The sequence below is a fragment of the Arachis hypogaea genome, chromosome 2 (genome assembly GCF_003086295.3).
Source record: "Arachis hypogaea cultivar Tifrunner chromosome 2, arahy.Tifrunner.gnm2.J5K5, whole genome shotgun sequence".
Taxonomy (NCBI): Eukaryota; Viridiplantae; Streptophyta; class Magnoliopsida; order Fabales; family Fabaceae; genus Arachis; species Arachis hypogaea.
The window spans coordinates 39117024-39138122 of NC_092037.1; the positions used below are offsets into that span (position 1 = coordinate 39117024).

The following is a 21099-nucleotide window of genomic DNA, read 5'->3' on the forward strand; positions in this document are numbered from 1 at the left end:
ACACAAACTCATAGTAAAGTCCAGAAAAGTGAATTTTAACTAAAAACTAATAAAAATATACTAAAAACTAACTATATCATACCAAAAACATACTAAAAACAATGCCAAAAAGCGTACAAATTATCCGCTCATCAGGCTACATCCCATCCTCTTAGTGAAAATGGTCCAAATGCTCTGTCACAGCACGGCTAATCATTTTTCGGTTCTCGATCATGTTGGAATAGAATCCCTTGATTCTTTTCCGTTTGTCATCACGCCCAACAATCACGAGTTTGAAGCTCGTCACAGTCATTCAATCCCGGAATCCTACTCGGAATACCACACACAAGGTTAGACTTTCCGGATTCCCATGAATGCCGCCATCAATTCTAGCTTATACCATGAATATTCTAATTAAGGAATCCAAGAGATATGTGCCCGGTCTAAGGTAGAACAGAAGTGGTTGTCAGTCACGCGTTCATAGGTGAGAATGATGATGAGTGTCACGGATCATCACATTCATCATGTTGAAGTGAAACGAATATCGTAGAATAAGAACAAGCGGAATTGAATAGAAAATAGTAGTAATTGCATTGAAACTTGAGGTACAGTAGAGCTCCACATCCTTAATCTATGGTATGTAGAAACTCCACCGTTAAAAATACATAAGTGATGAAGGTTTGGGCATGGCCGAATGGTCAGCCCCCAAAACGTGATCAATAGTCTCCTAAGATGAATAATAAAATAAAACTGAGACCAAAGATGTGACGTGGTCAAAAGACTCTAATACTCTAGTAAGAAGTTCTATTTATACTAAACTAGCTACTAGGGTTTACAGAAGTAAGTAATTGATGCAGAAATCCACTTCTGGGGCCCACTTGGTGTGTGCTTGGGCTGAGCTTGATCTTTACACGAGCTGAGGCTTCTTTTGGAGTTCAACGCCAAGTTGTAACGTGTTTTTGGCGTTCAACTCTGGTTCGTGACGTGTTTCTGGCGTTTGACTCCAGAATGCAGCATGGAACTGGCGTTGAGTGCAAGTTTACGTCGTCTAATCTCGAATAAAGTATAGACTATTATATATTGTTGGAAAGCTCTGGATGTCTACTTTCCAATGCCGTTGAGAGCGTGCCATTTGGAGTTCTTTAGCTCCAAAAAATCCTTTTCAAGTGCAGGGAGGTCAGATTCCAACAGCATCAGCAGTCCTTTGTCAGCCTCCTTATCAGAGTTTTGCTCAGGTCCCTCAATTTCAGCCAGAAATTACCTAAAATCATAGAAAAATATACAAACTCATAGTAAAGTATAGAAATGTGAATTTAGCATAAAAACTAATGAAAACATCCGTAAAAGTAACTAGATTATACTAAAAACTATCTAAAAACAAAGTCAAAAAGCGTATAAATTATCCGCTCATCACAACACCAACCTTAAATTGTTGCTTGTCCCAAAGTAACTAAAAATCAATTAGGATAAAAAGAAGAGAATATACTATAAATTCCAAAATATCAATGAATATTAATTCTAATTAGATGAGCGGGACTTGTAGCTTTTTGCCTCTAAACAGTTTTGGCATCTCACTTTTTCCTTTGAAGTTTAGAATGACTGGCATCTCTAGGAACTTAGAATTTCAGATAGTGTTATTGATTCTCCTAGTTAAGTTTGTTGATTCTTGAACACAGCTACTTTTATGAGTCTTGGCCGTGGCCCTAAGCACTTTGTTTTCCAGTATTACCACTGGATACATAAATGCCACAGATTGTGACTGGGTGAACCTTTTCAGATTGTGACTCAGCTTTGCTAAAGTCCCTAATTAGAGGTGTCCAGAGCTCTTAAGCACACTCTTTTTGCTTTGGATCACGACTTTAACCACTCAGTCTCAAGATTTTCACTTGGACCTGCATGCCACAGGCACATGGTTAGGGACAGCTTGATTTAGCCGCTTAGGCCTGGATTTTATTTCCTTGGGCCCTCTGATGAGCGGATAATTTATACGCTTTTTGGCATTGTTTTTAGGTAGTTTTTAGTAAGTTCAAGCTACTTTTAGGGATGTTTTCATTCGTTTTTATGTTAAATTCACATTTCTGGACTTTACTATGAGTTTGTGTGTTTTTCTGTGAATTCAGGTAATTTCTGGCTGAAATTGAGGGACCTGAGCAAAACTCTGAGAAGGAGACTTACAAAGGACTGCTGATGCTGTTGGAATCTGACCTCCCTGCACTCGAAATGGATTTTCTGGAACTACAGAACTCCAAATGGCGCGCTCTTAACGGCTTTGGAAAGTAGACATCCAGAGCTTTCCAGCAATATATAATAGTCCATACTTTATTCGGGAATTGACGACGTAAATTGGCACTCAACGCCAGTTTCATGTTGTTGTCTAGAGTAAAACGCCAGAAACACGTCACGACCCGGAGTTGAACGCCCAAAACATGTTACAACTTGGCGTTCAACTCCAAAAGAAACCTCAGCTCGTGGATAGATCAAGCTCAGCCCAAACATACACCAAGTGGTCCCCGAAAGTGGATTTATGCATCAATTACTTACTCCTGTAAACCCTAGTAGCAAGTTTAGTATAAATAGAACTTTTTACTAGTTTATTAAGAATCTTTTGATCATTCGGTCTTGTGACCACGTTTGGGGGCTGGCCATTTGGCCATGCCTGAACCTTTCACTTATGTATTTTCAACGGTGGAGTTTCTACACACCATAGATTAAGGGTGTGGAGCTCTGCTGTACCTCAAGTTTCAATACAATTACTATTATTTCCTATTCAATTCGATTTATTTCTGTTCTAAGATATTCGTTGCACTTCAACTTGACGAATGTGATGATCCGTGACACGCATCATCATTCTCACCTATGAACGCGCGTGACTGACAACCACTTCCGTTCTACCTTAGGCCGGGCGCATATCTCTTGGATTCCTTAATCAGAATCTTCGTGGTATAAGCTAGAATTGATGGCAGCATTCATGGGAATCCGGAAAGTCTAACTTTGTCTGTGGTATTCCGAGTAGGATTCCGGGATTGAATGACTGTGACGAGCTTCAAACTCCTGAAGGCTGGGCATTAGTGAAAGACACAAAAGAATCAAGGGATTCTTTTCCAACCTGATTGAGAACCGACAGATGATTAGCCGTGCTGTGACAGAGCATTTGGACCTTTTTCACTGAGAGGATGGGATGTAGCCATTGACAACGGTGATGCCCTACATACAGCTTGCCATGGAAAGGAGTAAGAAGGATCGGATGAAGCAGTAGGAAAGCAGAGATTCAGGAGGAGCACAGCATCTCCATACACCTATCTGAAATTCCCACCATGGAAATACATGAGTAACTTTATCTTTATTTTATGTTTATTCATTATTATTTGATTTTCCAAATTCCATAATCAATTATTATCTGCCTGACTGAGATTTACAAGATGACCATAGCTTGCTTCATACCAACTATCTCTGTGGGATCGACCCTTACTCACGTAAGGTTTATTACTTGGACGACCCAGTACATTTGCTGGTTAGTTGAACGAAGTTGTGCCCACACATAGTTGTGAACCATGGTTTTGGCACCAAGTTTTTGGTGCCATTGCCAGGGAAAGAAAGAGCAATGAATTTTACAAAATACAATAACATATGAATCACAATTTCGTCCACCACCCTCCTATCCATTGATGCTCAAAGCCTTAGATCCTTTTTACCCTTGCCTTTTTGTTTTAAGGGATATTGGCTTTTTCTACTTGCTTTTTCTTTTTCTTTCTATTTTTTTCGCAAGCTTTTGCTTTTTCACTGCTTTTTCTTGCTTCAAGAATCAATTTCATGATTTTTTAGATTATCAATAGCATTTTTCTTTGTTCATCATTCTTTTAAGAGCCAACGATTTTAACATTCATAAACAACAAGATCAAAATTATGCACTGTTCAAGCATTCATTCAGAAGACAAAAAGTATTGTCACCACATCAATATAATTAAACTAAATTCAAGGATAATTTTGAAATTCATGTACTTCTTGTTCTTTTGAATTAGAAACATTTTTCATTTAAGAGAGGTGAAGGATTCATTGAATTATTTATAGCGTTAAGACATAGTTACTAAATACTAATGATCATGTAACAGAGACACAAATATAGATGACATAATAAGCATAAAAACCAAAAAACAGAAAAATAAGAACAAGGAATGAGTCCACCTTAGTGATGGTGGCGTTTTCTTCTTGAAGAACCAATGATGTCCTTGACTCCACCTCATTGCTCTTTGATCTTCTCTAATTTCATGGAGAATGATGGAGTGCTCTTGATGTTCCACCCTTAATTGATCCATATTGTAACTCAAATCTTCAAGAGAAGTGTTGAGTTGTTCCCAATAGTTGTTAGGAGGAAAGTGCATCCCTTGAGGCATCTCCGGGATTTCTTGGTGATGAGCTTCTTCATGCATCTCTTGGGGTCCATGAGTGGGCTCTCTTGTTTGCTCCATCCTTTTCTTAGTGATGGGTTTATCCTCCTCAATGAGGATGTCTCCTTCTATGATAACTCCAGCTGAGTAACATAGATGGCAAATAAGATAAGGAAAAGCTAGCCTTGCCAAAGTAGAGGGCTTATTGGCTATTTTGTAGAATTTAAGGGAGATAACTTCATGAATTTCTACTTCCTCTCTAATCATGATGCTATGGATCATGATGGCTCGATCCACAGTAACTTCAGATCGGTTGCTAGTGGGGATGATGGAGCATTGGATGAACTCTAACCATCCTCTAGCCACAGGCTTGAGGTCCAGTCTTCTTAGTTGAACCGGCTTGCCTTTAGAGTCTCTTTTCCATTGAGCTCCGTCCACACATATGTCCATAAAGACTTGGTCCAACCTTTGATTAAAGTTGACCCTTCTAGTGTAGGGGCGTGCATCTCCTTGCATCATGGGCAAGTTGAACGCCAACCTCACATTTTCCGGACTAAAATCTAAGTATTTCCCCCGAACCATTGTAAGATCATTCTTTGGGTTTGGGTTCTTACTTTGATCATGGTTCCTAGTGATCCATGCATTGGCATAGAACTCTTGGACCATTAGGATTCCGACTTGTTAGATGGGATTGGTTAGAACTTCCCAACCTCTTCTTTAGATCTCATGTCGGATTTTCGGATACTCATTTTTCTTGAGTTTGAAAGGGACCTCGAGGATCACCTTCTTCTTGGCCACAACATCATAGAAGTGGTCTTGATGGGCTTTGGAGATGAATTTTTCCATCTCCCATAACTCTGAGGTGGAAGCTTTTGTCTTTCCTTTCCCTTTTCTAGAGGTTTTTCCGGCCTTAGGTGCCATCAATGATAATGGAAAAATAAAAAGCTTATGCTTTTACCACACCAAACTTAGAATATTGCTCGCCCTCGAGCAAGAGAAGAAAGAAAAGATGAAGAAGAAGAGAAAATATGGAGGAGAGTAGGGGAGGTGTATTCGGCCAAGGTGTAGAAGAGGGGGTTGTATTGTGTGAAAATTAAGGAGAATGGAGGGGTTTATATAGTGAGGGGAGATGGAGTAGGTTCGGCCATTTAGGGTGGGTTTGGGTGGGAAAGAAATTTTGAATTTTGAAGGTATGTGGGGTTTATAGGGAAGAGTGGATGGATGTGAGTGGTGAAGGGGGTAATTGGGGAGAGAGATTGAGGTGATTGATGAAGGGTTTTGGGGAAGAGTGTTTTATTGGAAAGAGAGGATGAATGTTGAGAAGAGGGGAGAATATGGTAGGTGGGGATCCTATGGAGTCCACAGATCCTGAGATGATCCTGTGGGGTCCACAAATCCTGAGGTGTCAAGGATTTACATCCCTGCACCAATTAGGCATATAAAATGCCTTTGCATGCAATTCTGGTGTTTAAACGCCGAGGTGATGCATGTTCTGGGCGATCAACGCCCAACTGCAGCATGTTTCTGGCGTTGAACGCTAGTTCCATGCTTGTTTCTGGCGTTCAGCGCCAGCTCTCCTCAGGGTGTGATTTTTCTTCTGCTATTTTTTATTCTGTTTTTAATTTTAATATTTTTTTCGTGACTCCACATGATCATGAACCTAATAAAACATAAAAGAACAATGAAAATAAAATAAAATTAGATAAATAAAAATTGGGTTACCTCCCAATAAACGCTTTTTTAATGTCAATAGCTTGACAGTGGGCTCTCATGGAGCCTCACAGGTGATCAGGTCAATGTTGTAGACTCCCAACACCAAACTTAGAGTTTGGATGTGGGGATTCAACACCAAACTTAGAGTTTGGCTGTGGCCTCTTGACACCAAACTTAGAGTTTGATTGTGGGGGCTTTGTTTGACTCTGTACTGAGAGAAGATTTTCATGCTCCCTCTCCATTGTTAAAGAAGAAGATCCTTGAGCCTTAAACACAAGGTAGTCCCCATTCAATTGAAGGACTAATTCTCCTCTGTTAACATCTATCACAGCTCTTGCTGTGGCTAGGAAAGGTCTTCCAAGAATGATGCATTCATCCTCCTCCTTCCTAGTGTCTAAGATTATGAAATCAGCAGGGATGTAAAGGCCTTCAACCTTTACCAACACGTCCTCTACCGATCCATAAGCTTGTCTTACTGACTTGTCTACCATTTGTAATGAGAATATGGCAGGCTGTACCCCAATGATTCCCAGTTTCTCCATTACAGAGAGTGGCATAAGATTTATGCCTGACTCTAGGTCACACAGAGCCTTGTCAAAGGTCATGGTGCCTATGGTACAGGGTATTAAGAATTTGCCAAGATCTTGTCTCTTTTGAGGTAAAGTTTGTAGAACCCAATGTATCTAGTTCACTAATGAGCAAGGGAGGTTCACCTTCCCAAGTCTCATTACCAAACAACTTGGCATTCCGCTTCATGATGGCTCCTAGATATTGAGCAACTTACTTTCCAGTTACATCTTCATCCTCTTCAGAGGAAGAATAATCTTCAGAGCTCATGAATGGCAGAAGGAGATTTAATGGAATCTCTATAGTCTCTATATGAGCCTCAGATTCCTTTAGGTCCTCAATAGGGAACTCCTTCTTGCTTGAGATATGTCCCATGAGGTCTTCCTCATTAGGATTCACGTCCTCTCCTTCCTCTCTAGGTTCAGCCATATTGATTATATCAATGGCCTTGCACTCTCTTTTTAGATTTTCTTCAGTATTGCTTGGGAGAGTACTAGGAGGAGTTTCAGTGATTTTCTTACTCAGCTGGCCCACTTGTGCCTCCAGATTTTTGATGGAGGACCTTGTTTCACTCATGAAACTTAAAGTGGCCTTAGACAGATCAGAGACTAAATTTGCTAAGTTAGAGGTACTCTGTTCATAATTCTCTATCTGTTACTGAGAAGATGATGGATAAGGCTTGATATTGCTGAGCCTATTTCTTCGACCATTATTAAAGCCTTGTTGAGGCTTTTTTTTATCCTTCCATGCGAAATTTGGATGATCTTTCCATGATAAATTATAGGTGTTTCCATTAGGTTCACCCATATAATTTAGTTTTGCTATTGTAGGGTTCTTAGGATCATAAGCTTCTTCTTCAGAAGATGCCTCTTTAGTACTGTTGGATGCATTTTGCCATCCATTCAGACTTTGGGAAATCATGTTGACTTGTTGAGTCAACATTTTGTTCTGAGACAATATGGCATTCAGAGCATCAATCTCAAGAATTCCCTTCCTCTGAGGCGTCCCATTATTCACGGAATTACTCTCAGAAGTGTACATGAACTGGTTATTTGCAACCATGTCAATAAGTTCTTGAGCTTCTGCAGGCGTTTTCTTTAGGTGAATGGATCCACCTGCAGAATGGTCCAGTGAAATCTTAGATAACTCAGACAGACCATAATAGAATATATCCAGAATGGTCCATTCTGAAAGCATGTCAGAAGGACACCTTTTGGTCATCTGCTTGTATCTTTCCCAAGCTTCATAGAGGGATTCACCATCTTTTTGTTTGAATGTCTGAACATCCAATCTAAGCTTGATTAGCTTTTGAGGAGGAAAGAATTTAGCCAAGAAGGCTGCGACCAGCTTATCCCATGAGTCCAAGCTATCCTTAGGTTGTGAATCCAACTATGTTCTAGCTTTGTCTCTTACAGCAAAAGGGAAAAGCATGAGCCTGTAGACTTCAGGATCTACTCTATTCGTCTTTACAGTCTCATAGATCTGCAAGAACTCAATTAAAAACTGATAGGGATCTTCTGATGGAAGTCCATGAAACTTGCAGTTCTGTTGCATTAGAGCAACTAGTTGAGGTTTCAGCTCAAAATTGTTTGCTCCAATGGCAGGAATTGAGATGCTTCTTCCATCAAACTTGGAAATAGGTGTAGTATAATCACCAAGCATCCTTCTTGCATTATTGTTGTTGGGTTCGGCTGCCATCTCCTTTTCTTGCTCAAAAATTTCAGTAAGGTTGTCTCTGGATTGTTGTAATTTAGCTTCTCTTAGTTTCCTCTTCAGAGTCCTTTCAGGTTCTGGATCAGCTTCAACAAGAATGCCTTTTTCCTTGTTCTTGCTCATATGAAAGAGAAGAGAATAGAAAAAGAAGAGGAATCCTCTATGTCACAGTAAAGAGGTTCCTTATTATTAGAAGAAGAAGAAGGGAATAAAGAAAGGAGAATCCAAACACAAGGGTAAGGATAGGGGCAGTGATTTGAGATGAAGAGAGGTAAAGAGAGGTGTTAGTAAATGAATAAATAAATAGGAAAAGATAAGAGAGGGAGAAATTTTCGAAATTAAATTTTGAAAAGGAGTTAAATGATTTTCGAATATAAAGATAAGAAATGAAATTAAAATTTAAATTTAAAACAATTAATTAATTAAAGAAAGAATTTTTGAAAAAGAGGGAGGTATTTTTGAAAGTTAGAGAGAGAGAAAAGTTGTTAGGTGGTTTTAAAAAAGATAAGAAACAAACAAAAAGTCAAATAGTTAGTTGAAAAAGATTTGAAAATCAAATTTGAAAAGATAAGAAGATAAGAAGTTAGAAAAGATATTTTAAAATCAAACTTTTGAAAAAGATAAACTTTTGAAAAAGATATGATATAAAAGATAAGATAAAAAGATATGATTAAAATTAAAATTGATTACTTTACTAACAGGAAACTAAAATAAAAGATTCAAGAATTTAAAGATTGAACCTTTCTTAACAAGAAAGTAACAAACTTCAAATTTTTGAATCAATCATATTAACTGTTAGCATAATTTTCGAAAATAAAGATAAAATTAAGAAAAAGATTTTTGAAAAATAATTTAAAAAAATAAATTTCGAAAATTAATAATAAAAAAATGAAAAAGATTTGATTTTTGAAAAAGTTTTGAAAAGATAAGATTTTTTTTAAAATTTGAAAATTTGACTTGACTTACAAGAAACAAATAATTTTAAAATTTTTTTTGACTAAGTCAACTCAAATTTTCGAAATTTTGAGAAAAAAAGGAAAAGATATTTTTTGATTTTTTTTAATTTTTAATTATGAGAGAGAAAAACACAAATATGACCCAAAACATAAAAATTTTGGATCAAAACACTTAATGCATGCAAGAACACTATGAATGTCAAGATGAACACCAAGAACACTTTGAAGATCATGATGAACATCAAGAACATATTTTTGAAAAAAAATTTTATGCAAAGAAAACATGCAAGACACCAAACTTAGAAATCTTTAATGCTTAGACAATATGAATGCATAAATGCATATGAAAAACAAAAAAAAAGATAGAAAACAAGAAAACATCAAGATCAAACAAGAAGACTTACCAAGAACAACTTGAAGATCATGAAGAACACCATGAATGCATGAATTTTTGAAAAATAATGCATAAATTTTTAAAAACATGCAATTGACACCAAAATTAAAAATTGACTCAAGACTCAAACAAGAAACACAAAATATTTTTGGTTTTTTATGATTTTATGATTTTTTTTTGTATTTTCTTTTATTTTTTTCGAAAAAACATATAGGAGAAGAAATTAAGAGATTCAAAATTTTTAATAAGAATTCCAGGAATCTTTCAATGTTAGTCTAAAGCTCCAATCCAAGGGTTGGGCATGGCTTAATAGCCAGCCAGCTTTAGAAGATATAAATCAGGCATGTAACAACTGATATTCCAATTAACTTGCCTCTATGCTGATGGTTTTGAAGCCTCAATCCAATTGAGTTAGACATGGCTTTACAGCCAACCAAGCTTCAACATACTTTATGAAACACTAGAATTCATTCTTAAAAATTTTGAATAATTTTTCAAAAACAAAGAAAAAAATTTTGAAAAATATTTTTGAAAACTTTTTGAAAAGAAAATAAAAAGAAAATTACCTAATCTGAGCAACAAGATGAATCGTCAGTTGTCCAAACTCGAACAATCCCTGGCAACGGCGCCAAAAACTTGGTGCACAAAATTTTGATCATCAACAATGGCTCCAAAGACTTGGTAGCGCTCTCAAACGTGAATCACACTTAGTCACAACTCCGCACAACTAACCAGCAAGTGCACTGGGTCGTCCAAGTAATACCTTACGTGAGTAAGGGTCGACCACACGGAGATTGTTGTTATGAAGCAAGCTATGGTCATCTTGTAAATCTCAGTTAGGCGAATAATAAATGTTATGGAGTTTTCGAATAGTAAATAAATAAAACAAAATAAAGATAGAGTTACTCATGTAATTCAATAGTGGGAATTTCAGATAAGTGCATGGAGGTGCTGTGTTCCATCTGAATCTCTGCTTTCCTACTGCTTTCATCCAATCTTTCTTACTCCTTTTCATGGCAAGGTGTATGTAGGGCATCACCATTGTCAATGGCTACATCCCATCTTCTCAGTGAAAATGGTCCAAATGCTCTGTCACAGCACGGCTAATCATCTGTTGGTTCTCGATCATGTTAGAATAGAATCCCTTGATTCTTTTGCGTTTGTCATCACGCCCTACAATTGCGAGTTTAAAGCTCGTCACAGTCATTCAATCCCGGAATCCTACTCGGAATACCCCAGACAAGGTTAGACTTTCTGGATTCCCATGAATGCTGCCATCAATTCTAGCTTACACCACGAAGATTCTGATTAACGAATCCAAGAGATATGTGCCCGGTCTAAGGTAAAACGGAAGTGGTTGTCAGTCACGCATTCATAGGTGAGAATGATGATGAGTGTCACGGATCATCACATTCATCATGTTGAAGTGCAACAAATATCTTAGAATAAGAACAAGCGGAATTGAATAGAAAATAGTAGTAATTGCATTGAAACTTGAGGTACAGCAGAGCTCCACACCCTTAATCTATGGTGTGTAGAAACTCCACCGTTAAAAATACATAAGTGATGAAGGTTCAGGCATGGTCGAATGGCCACTCCCCAAAACGTGATCAATAGTCTTCTAAGATGAATAATAAAATAAAATTGAGACCAAAGATATAACGTGGTCAAAAGACTCTAATACACTAGTAAGAAGTTCTATTTATACTAAACTAGCTACTAGGGTTTACAGAAGTAAGTAATTGATGCAGAAATCCACTTCTGGGGCCCACTTGGTGTGTGTGGGCTGAGCTTGATCTTTACACGAGCTGAGACTTCTTTTGGACTTTATCGCCAAGTTGTAACGTGGTTTTGGCGTTCAACTCTGGTTCGTGACGTGTTTCTGGCGTTTGACTCCATAATGCAGCATGGAACTGGTGCTGAGCTCCAGTTTACGTCGTATAATTTCGAATAAAGTATGGACTATTATTTATTGCTGGAAAGCTCGGATGTCTACTTTCCAACGCCATTAAGAGCGTGCCATTTGGAGTTCTGTAGCTCCAAAAAATCCATTTCGAGTGCAGGGAAGTCAGATTCCAATAGCATCAGCAGTCCTTTGTCAGCCTCCTTATCAGCGTTTTGCTCAGGTCCCTCAATTTCAGCCAGAAATTACCTGAAATCACAGAAAAAAACACAAACTCATAGTAAAGTCCAAAAATGTGAATTTAGCATAAAAACTAATGAAAACATCCTTAAAATTAACTAGATTATACTAAAAACTATCTAAAAACAATGCCAAAAAGCGTATGAATTATCCACTCATCAGAAGCCTCTAAAAAGAGGAAAGGAAAGGCAACTGCCCCCACCTCTGAGTCATGGGAGATGGAGAGATTCATCTCAAAGGTCCATCAAGACTACTTCTATGAAGTTGTGGCACTCAACAAGAGCATGAGGAATTCCCTCATCAAGAATTCCCTGAGATGCCTAAGGGGATGCAATTTCCTCCACACAATTATTGGGAGCAACTCAACACTTCTTTGGAAAGTTTGAGTTACAACATGGAGCAATTAAGGGTGGAACACCAAGAGCACTCCATCATTCTCCATGAGATTAGAGAAGATCAAAGAGCTATGAAGGAGGAGCAACAAAGGCAAGGAAGAGACATAGAGGAGCTCAAGAGCACCATTGGTTCTTCAAGAGGAGGAAGATGCCACCCTCACTAAGGTGGACTCATTCCTTAATCTCCTTGTCTATTTAATTTTTGTTTTTCAGCTGAATGCTATATGTTCTATCTATGTTTATGTCTTCACTACATGATCATTAGTGTCTAGTGTCTATGTCTTAAAGCTATGAATAACTCCATGAATCCTTCACCTCTCATACATGAAAAATGTGCTTAATTACAAAAGAACAAGAAGTACTTGGATTTCAAATTTTATCTTGAAATTAGTTTAATTATTTTGATGTGGTGGCAATACTTTTTGTTCTCTGAATAAATGCTTGAATAGTGCATATTTTTTATCTTGTTGTTTATGAACGTTAAAGTTCTTGGCTCTTGAAAGAATGATGAGCAAAGAGAAATGTTATTGATAATCGGAAAAATCATGAAATTGGTTCTTGAAGCAAGAAAAAGCAGTGAAAAAAAGCGAAAAAAGAGAAAAAAAAGTGGCAAAAAAAAGAAAAAGAAAAAGCAAGCAGAAAAAGCCAATAGCCCTTTAAACCATAAGGCAAGGGTAAAAAGGATCCAAGACTTTGAGCATTAATGGATAGGAGGGCCTAAGGAAATAAAATCCAGGCCTAAGCGGCTAAATCAAGCTGTCCCTAACCATGTGCTTGTGGCATGCAGGTCCAAGTGAAAAGCTTGAGACTGAGTGGTTAAAGTCGTGATCCAAAGCAAAAGAGTGTTCTTAAGAACTCTGTACACCTCTAACTGGGGACTTTAGCAAAGCTGAGTCACAATCTGAAAAGGTTCACCCAGTTATGTGTCTGTGGCATTGATGAGCGGATAATTTATACGCTTTTTGGCATTGTTTTCATATAGTTTTTAGTAAGTTTAAGCTACTTTTAGGGATGTTTTCATTAGTTTTTATGTTAAATTCACATTTCTGGACTTTACTATGAGTTTGTGTGTTTTTCTGTGATTTCAGGTAAATTCTGACTGAAATTGAGGGATTTGAGCAAAACTCTAAAGAAGGCTGACAAAAGGACTACTGATGCTGTTGGAATCTGACCTCCCTGCACTCGAAATGGATTTTCCGGAGCTACAGAACTCCAATTGGCGCGCTCTCAACGGCGTTGGAAAGTAGACATCCAGGGCTTTCCAGCAATATATAATAGTCCATACTTTATTCGAAGATTGACGACGTAACTTGGCGTTAAACGCCAAGTACACGCTGCTGTCTGGAGTTAAACGCCAGAAAAACGTCATGATCCGGAGTTGAACGCCCAAAACACGTCATAACCTGGAGTTTGACACCAAGAAATGCCTTAGCTCGTGGAATGATCAAGCTCAGCCCAAGCATACACCAAGTGGGCCCCGGAAGTGGATTTATGCATCAATTACTTACTCATATAAACCCTAGTAGCTAGTCTAGTATATATAGGACATTTATCTATTGTATTAGACATCTTTGATCTCAGTTTTGTTTTATTCTTCATCTTAGGGGATCATTGATCACGTTAGGGAGGCTGGCCATTCGGCCATGCCTGAACTCTTTGCTTATGTATTTTCAACGGTGGAGTTTCTGCACACCATAGATTAAGGGTGTGGAGCTCTACTGTACCTCAAGTATTAATGAAATTCTATCTTCTTTTATTCAAATCTCTCTTATTCTTATTCCAAGATATTCATTCGTACCCAAGAACATGATGAATGTTATGAGTCAGATTACCCTCATTATCATTCTCACTTATGAATGCGCGTGATTGACAACCATGTCCGTTCTACATGCAACAGAGCTTGAATGTGTATCTCTTAGATTCCCCAACAGAATCTTCGTGGTATAAGCTAGATAGATGGCGGCATTTATGAGGGTCCGGAAAGTCTCACCTTGTCTGTGGTATTCCGAGTAGGATCCTGGGAATCCGGAAAGTTCAACCTTGTCTGTGGTGTTCCGAGTAGGATTCCGGTAATGAATGACCGTGACGTGCTTCAAACTTTAACCTGCTGGGCGTTAGTGACAGACGCAAAAGAGGGATTCTATTCCAGTAGGAGCGGGAACCAACCGGTGATTAGCCGTACTGTGACAGAGTGCGTTAGCATAGTTTTCACTGCGAGGATGGGATGTAGCCATCAGCCATGGGTGATGCCTCCAGACTGGTTAGCTGTGCGAGTGACAGCCGCACAGGATATTTCCCCGTGAGGAATGAAAGTAGCCACAGTTGATGGTGAACCCCTATACAAAGCTTGCCATGGAAAGGAGTAAGAAGGACTGAGTAGAAGGAGTAGGAGAACAGGCGTCCAAGAGCTCTACAGCATCTCCATCCGCTTATCTGAAATTCCCACCAATAAATCTGCATAAGTGTTCTATCCCTTTTATTATTTCTTCTTTTTATTATTAATTATTCGAAAACCCATAAACCATTTTTAATCTGCCTAACTGAGATTTGCAAGGTGACCATAGCTTGCTTCATACCAACAATCTCTGTGGATTCGACCCTTACTCACGTAAGGTTTATTACTTGGACGACCCAGTACACTTGCTGGTTAGTTGAACGGAGTTGTGTCCACTAGTGCCAATTTCTAAAATCCAATTACAAGAAAATAGGAATCACAATTTCGTCCACCAAGTTTTTGGCGCCGTTGCCGGGGATTGTTCGAGTATGGACAACTGACGGTTCATCTTGTTGCTCAGATTAGGTAATTTTCTTTTCAAAAATCTTTTTCAAAAATTTTTCTTTTTCTTTTTCGTTTTTCCAAACTATATTTTCGAAAAAAATTAATAAAAATACAAAAAAATTAGAAAATCAAAAAAATCAAAAATATTTTGTGTTTCTTGTTTGAGTATTGTGTTGATTTTTAAGTTTGGTGTCAATTGCATGCTTTTAAAATTTTTCTTGCATTTTTTTTCGAAAATCCCATGCATTCATAGTGTTCTTCATGATCTTCAAGTTGTTCTTGACAAGTCTTCTTGTTTGATCCCGATGATTTCTTCTTTTGTGTCTTTTGTTGTTTTTCATGTGCATCTTTGCATCCATATTTTTCATGCATTAAAGATTTCTAAGTTTGGTGTCTTGCATGTTTTCTTTGCATCAAAAATTTTTCAAAATAATGTTCTTGATGTTCATCATGATCTTCAAAGTATTCTTGGTGTTCATCTTGACATTCATAGCATTCTTGCATGCGTCTTGTGTCTTGATCCAAAAATTTCATGTTTTGGGTCATTTTTGTGTTTTTCTTTAAAAAATTCAAAAATAAAAAAATATCTTTTCCTTATTTTCCTCCAAATTTTCGAAATTTTGGGTTGACTTGGTCAAAAATTTTTAAAATTAGTTGTTTCTTACAAGTCAAGTCAAAATTTCAATTTTAAAAATCTTATCTTTTCAAAATCTTTTTCAAAAATCATATCTTTTTCATTTTTTTATCATTTTCAAAAATTTCAAAATTATTTTTCAAAATATTTTCAAAATCTTTTTCTTATCTTTTATATCTAATTTTCGAAAATTAACTAACAAGTAATGTGATTGGTTCAAAAATTTGAAGTTTGTTACTTTCTTGTTATGAAAGGTTCAATCTTTAAGTTCTAGAATCTTATCTTGTAGTTTCTTGTTAGTTAAGTCTTTTTAAAAATTAAATCTTTTTCAAAATATCTTTTTCAAATATATCTTTTTATCTTTTATCTTATCTTTTTCAAAAATTTTACCTTTTTCAAAATTTGATTTCAAAATATCCTATCTAAACTTCTTATCTTCTTATCTTTTTCAAATTTGATTTCAAATCTTTTTCAATCAACTAACTAACTTTTTGTTTGTTTCTTATCTTTTTCAAAATTACCTAACTACTTCCCCCTCTTCTATTTTCGAAAATATTTCTCTCTTTTTCAAAAATTCTTTTTAATTAATTAATTGTTTCATGCTTTAAAATTTTAATTACATTTTATCTCTAATTTTCGAAAATTACTAACTCCTTTTTCAAAAATTATTTTCGAAAATTCTCTTCTCTTTTCTTCTTCTATTTAATTATTTAATTACTAACACCTCTCTTCACCTCTCTTCATCTACAAATCCATCCTTCTTCATTCTTCTACCCCCTTCTTCTTCTACTAACATAAGGGAATCTCTATACTGTGACATAGAGGATTCCTTTTTCTTTTCTTGTTTTCTTCTCTTTCATATGAGCAGGAACAGGGAAAAAGGCACTCTTGTTGAAGTTGATCCAGAACCTGAAAGGACTCTGAAGAGAAAATTAAGAGAAGCTAAATTACAACAATCCAGAAACAACCTTTCAGAAATTTTCGAACAAGAGAAGGACATGGCAGCCAAAAATAATAATAATAATAATGCAAGGAGAATGCTTGGTGACTTCACAAAGCCAACGTCCAAGTTTGATGGAAGAAGCATCTCCATTCCTGCCATTGGAGCCAATAACTTTGAGCTTAAGCCTCAACTAGTTGCACTAATGCAACAAAACTGCAAGTTTTATGGGCTTCCATCTGAAGATCCCTATCAGTTTTTAACTGAGTTCTTGCAAGTCTGTGATACTGTAAAGATGAATGGAGTTAATCCTGAAGTCTACAGACTCATGCTTTTCCCTTTTGCTGTAAGAGACAGAGCTAGAACATGGTTGGATTCACAACCTAAGGATAGCCTGGACTCCTGGGATAAGCTGGTCACTGCCTTCTTGGATAAATTCTTTCCTCCTCAAAAGCTGAGCAAGCTGAGAGTGGATGTTCAAACCTTCAAACAAAAAGATGGTGAATCCCTCTATGAAGCTTGGGAAAGATACAAGCAGCTGACCAAAAGATGTCCATCTGACATGTTTTCAGAATAGACCATGCTAGATATATTCTATTATGGTCTCTCTGAATTTTCGAAAATGTCACTGGATCACTCTGCAGGTGGATCTATTCACCTGAAGAAGACGCCTGAAGAGGCTCAAGAACTCATTGACATGGTTGCAAACAACCAGTTCATGTATACCTCTGAGAGGAATTCCGTGAACAATGGGGTACCTCAGAAGAAAGGAGTTCTTGAAATTGATGCTCTGAATGCCATACTGGCTCAGAACAAAGTGTTGACTCAACAGGTCAACATGATCTCTCAAAATCTGAATGGATTGCAACATGCATCCAACAGTACTAGAGAGGCAGCTTCTGAAGAAGCTTATGATCCTGAGAACCCTGCCATGGCAGAGGTTAATTATCTGGGTGAACCATATGGAAATACCTATAACCCATCATGGAGAAATCATCCAAATTTCTCCTGGAAGGATCAACAAAAACCTCAACAAGGTTTTAACAATGGTGGACGCAATAGGCTGAATAATAGTAAGCCATATCCATCATCTTCTCAGCAACAGACAGAGAACTCTGAACAAAATAATTCTAATTTAGCCAATATAGTCTCTGATCTGTCAAAGGCCACTTTCAGTTTCATGAATGAAACAAGATCCTCCATTAGGAATTTGGAGGCACAAGTAGGTCAGATGAGTAAGAAAGTTATTAAAACTCCTCCCAGTATTCTCCCAAGTAATACAGAAGAGAATCCAAAATGAGAGTGCAAGGCCATTGATTTAATCAAAGTGGCCGAATGCACTAGGGAGGAGGAGGACGAAAATCCTAGTGGGGAAGACCTCCTGGGATGTCCTTCAAGCAAGAAGGAGTTTCCTATTAAGGATCCTGAGAAATCTGAGGCTCATACAGAGACCATAGAGATTCCATTAAATCTCCTTCTGCCATTCATGAGCTCTGACTATTATTCGTCCTCTGAAGAGGATGAAGATGTGACTGGTGAGCAAGTTGCTCAATATTTAGGAGCTATCATGAAGCTGAATGCCAAGCTGTTTGGTAATGAGACTTGGGAAAGTGAACCTCCCTTGCTCATTAGTGATTTGGATACTTGGATTCAGGAAACTCTACCTCAAAAGAAACAAGATCCTGGCAAGTTCTTAATACCTTGCACCATTGGCACCATGAGCTTTGAGAAAGCTCTATGTGATCTTGGGTCAGGAATAAATCTGATGCCACTCTCTGTGATGGAGAAGCTAGGGATCATTGAGGTACAACCTGCCTTGTTCTCATTACAATTGGCAGATAAGTCCATAAGACAAGCTTATGGAACAGTAGAGGACGTGCTAGTAAAAGTTGAAAACTTTTACATCCCTGCTGATTTCATAATCCTAGATACTAGGAAGGAAAATGATGAATGCATCATCCTAGGAAGACCTTTCCTAGCCACAGCAGAAGCTGTGATAGATGTCAACAGAGGAGAGTTAGTCCTTCAATTGAATGGGGAATACCTTGTGTTTCAAGCACATGGCCATCCCTCTGTGACAAAAGAGAGTAAGCATGAAGAGCTTCTCTCAGTTCAAGGTCAAGAAGAGCCCACACAGTCAGACTCTAAGTTTGGTGTTGTGAAGCCACAACCAAACTCTAAGTTTGGTGTTCAAACCCCATATCCAAACTCTAAGTTTGGTGTTGGGACTAGACAACATTGACTTGATTGCTCTGTGGCTCCCTGAGAGCCACTGTCAAGCTATTGACATTAAAGAAGCGCTTGTTGGGAGGCAACCCAATTTTATTTATCTAATTTTATTTTATTTTGTTTCTTTGTTATTTTTGTGTTTAATAAGGTACATGATCATGTGGAGTCACGAAAAAATCAAAAAAATTAAAAACAGAGTCAAAAACAGAAGAAAAAAAATTTTCACCCTGGAGGACGCACGGGCTGGCGTTCAACGCCCAGAAGATGCATCTGGCTGGCGTTCAACGCCAGAATAGAGCATCTTTCTGGCGCTGAACGCCCAAAACAAGCTACATCCTGGCGTTTAACGCCAGGATGCGCACGCAGAGGACAATCTGGCGCTGAACGCCAGAAACAAGCTTGAAACTGGCGTTCAACGCCAGAAACAAGCATTACATGGGCGTTTAACGCCCAGAACATGCACCAATGGGCGTTTGAACGCCAGAATGGTGCATAAAGGCAATTTACACGCCTATATGGTGAAGGAATGGTATTTCTTTTCACCTCAGGATCTGTGGGCCCCACAAGATCCCCACCTCAGGATCTGTGGACCCCACAGGATCCCCACCTACCTTTTCTTTTAATCCTAATCACACTCTCCTAATCCAAATCTCATTTTCAATGTCACACTTCCCAAAAACCTTCACCAATCACCTCAACCCCTCTTCCCAATTTCCCCATGCACCATTCACATCAACCTCCTCTTCCCCATAAACCCCACCTACCTCCATTACATTCAAATTCAATTTCCCACCCTTTCCCACCCAAAATGGCCGAAACATCACCCTCCCCCTCCCTATCAATACCTCTCCTTTCTTCTTCATTTTCACACAACACTACCCATTCTTCTCTCATTTAGCCGAACCCCCTCCTCTCCTTCTCTACCAAAATTTTCTTCTTCTTCTTCTACTCTTCTTTTCTTTTTTTGCTCGAGGACGAGCAAATTTTAAGTTTGGTGTGGTAAAAAGCCTAAGCTTTTTATTTTTCATTCACCATCAATGGCACCCAAGACCGGAGTTTCCTCAAGAAAAGGAAAAGGGAAGGCAAGAGCTTCCACTTCCGAGTCATGGGAAAAGGAGAGATTCATCTCCAAGAGCCACCAAGACCACTTCTATGATGTTGTGGCAAAGAAGAAGGTGATCCCCGAGGTCCCTTTCAAGCTCAAAAAGAATGAGTATCCGGAAATCCGACATGAAATTCAAAGAAGAGGGTGGGAAGTCATAACCAACCCCATGCAACAAGTCGGAATATTGATGGTTCAAGAGTTCTATGCTAATGCATGGATCACTAGGAACCATGATCAAAGTATGAACCCGAATCCAAAGAACTATATCACAATGGTTCGGGGGAAATACTTAGATTTCAGTCCGGAAAATGTAAGGTTGGCGTTTCATCTACCCATGATGCAAGGTGATGAACGCCCCTACACAAGAAGGGTCAACTTTAATCAAAGGTTGGACCAAGTCCTAATGGACATTTATGTGGAAGGCGCCCAATGGAGAGTAGACTCCAAAGGCAAACCGGTCCAACTAAGAAGACTGGACCTCAAGCCTGTAGCTAGAGGATGGTTGGAGTTCATCCAAAGATCCATCATCCCTACAAGCAACCAATCTGAAGTTACTGTGGATCGGGCCATCATGATTCATAGCATCATGATTGGAGAGGAAGTAGAGGTTCATGAAGTCATCTCTAATAAACTCTACAAAATAGCTGACAAGCCTTCATACATGGCACGGCTAGCCTTCCCCCACCTTATATGCCATTTATGCTACTCAGCTGGAGTTATCATAGATGGAGATGTCTCCATTGAAGAAGACAAGCCCATCACAAAGAAGAGGATGGAGCAAACAAGGGAAGTTCCTCACGGCCCCCAAGGAGAACATGAGGAAGTTCATCAACAAATGCCTCATGGAATGCACTTTCCCCCTAACAACTATTGGGAGCAACTTAGTACCTCTTTGGAAGACTTGAGCCATAATGTGGAACAACTAAGGGTGGAACACCATGAACACGCCCTCACTCTCCAAGAAATAAGAGAAGATCAAAGAGCTATGAGGGAGGAGCAACAAAGGCAAGGAAGGGACATAGAAGAGTTGAAGAACATCATTGGTCCTTCAAGAAGAAGACGCCACTAAAGGTGGATTCATTCCTTGATCTTTATTTTCTTTCTGTTTTCGGTTTTTAAGTGTTATGTTTATCTATGTTTTTGTGTCTCTACTTCATGATCATTAGT

At 38.2% G+C, this 21099-nt stretch overlaps 1 non-coding gene across 1 annotated transcript; it reads left to right on the forward strand.

Moving 5' to 3' along the window:
* The first annotated feature begins 7835 nt into the window (after positions 1–7835).
* On the forward strand, positions 7836–7943 carry LOC112768194 (small nucleolar RNA R71). Its single transcript, XR_003185637.1, has one exon. It is a non-coding gene; the product is annotated as a small nucleolar RNA R71 (small nucleolar RNA).
* Positions 7944–21099: the final 13156 nt, after the last annotated feature.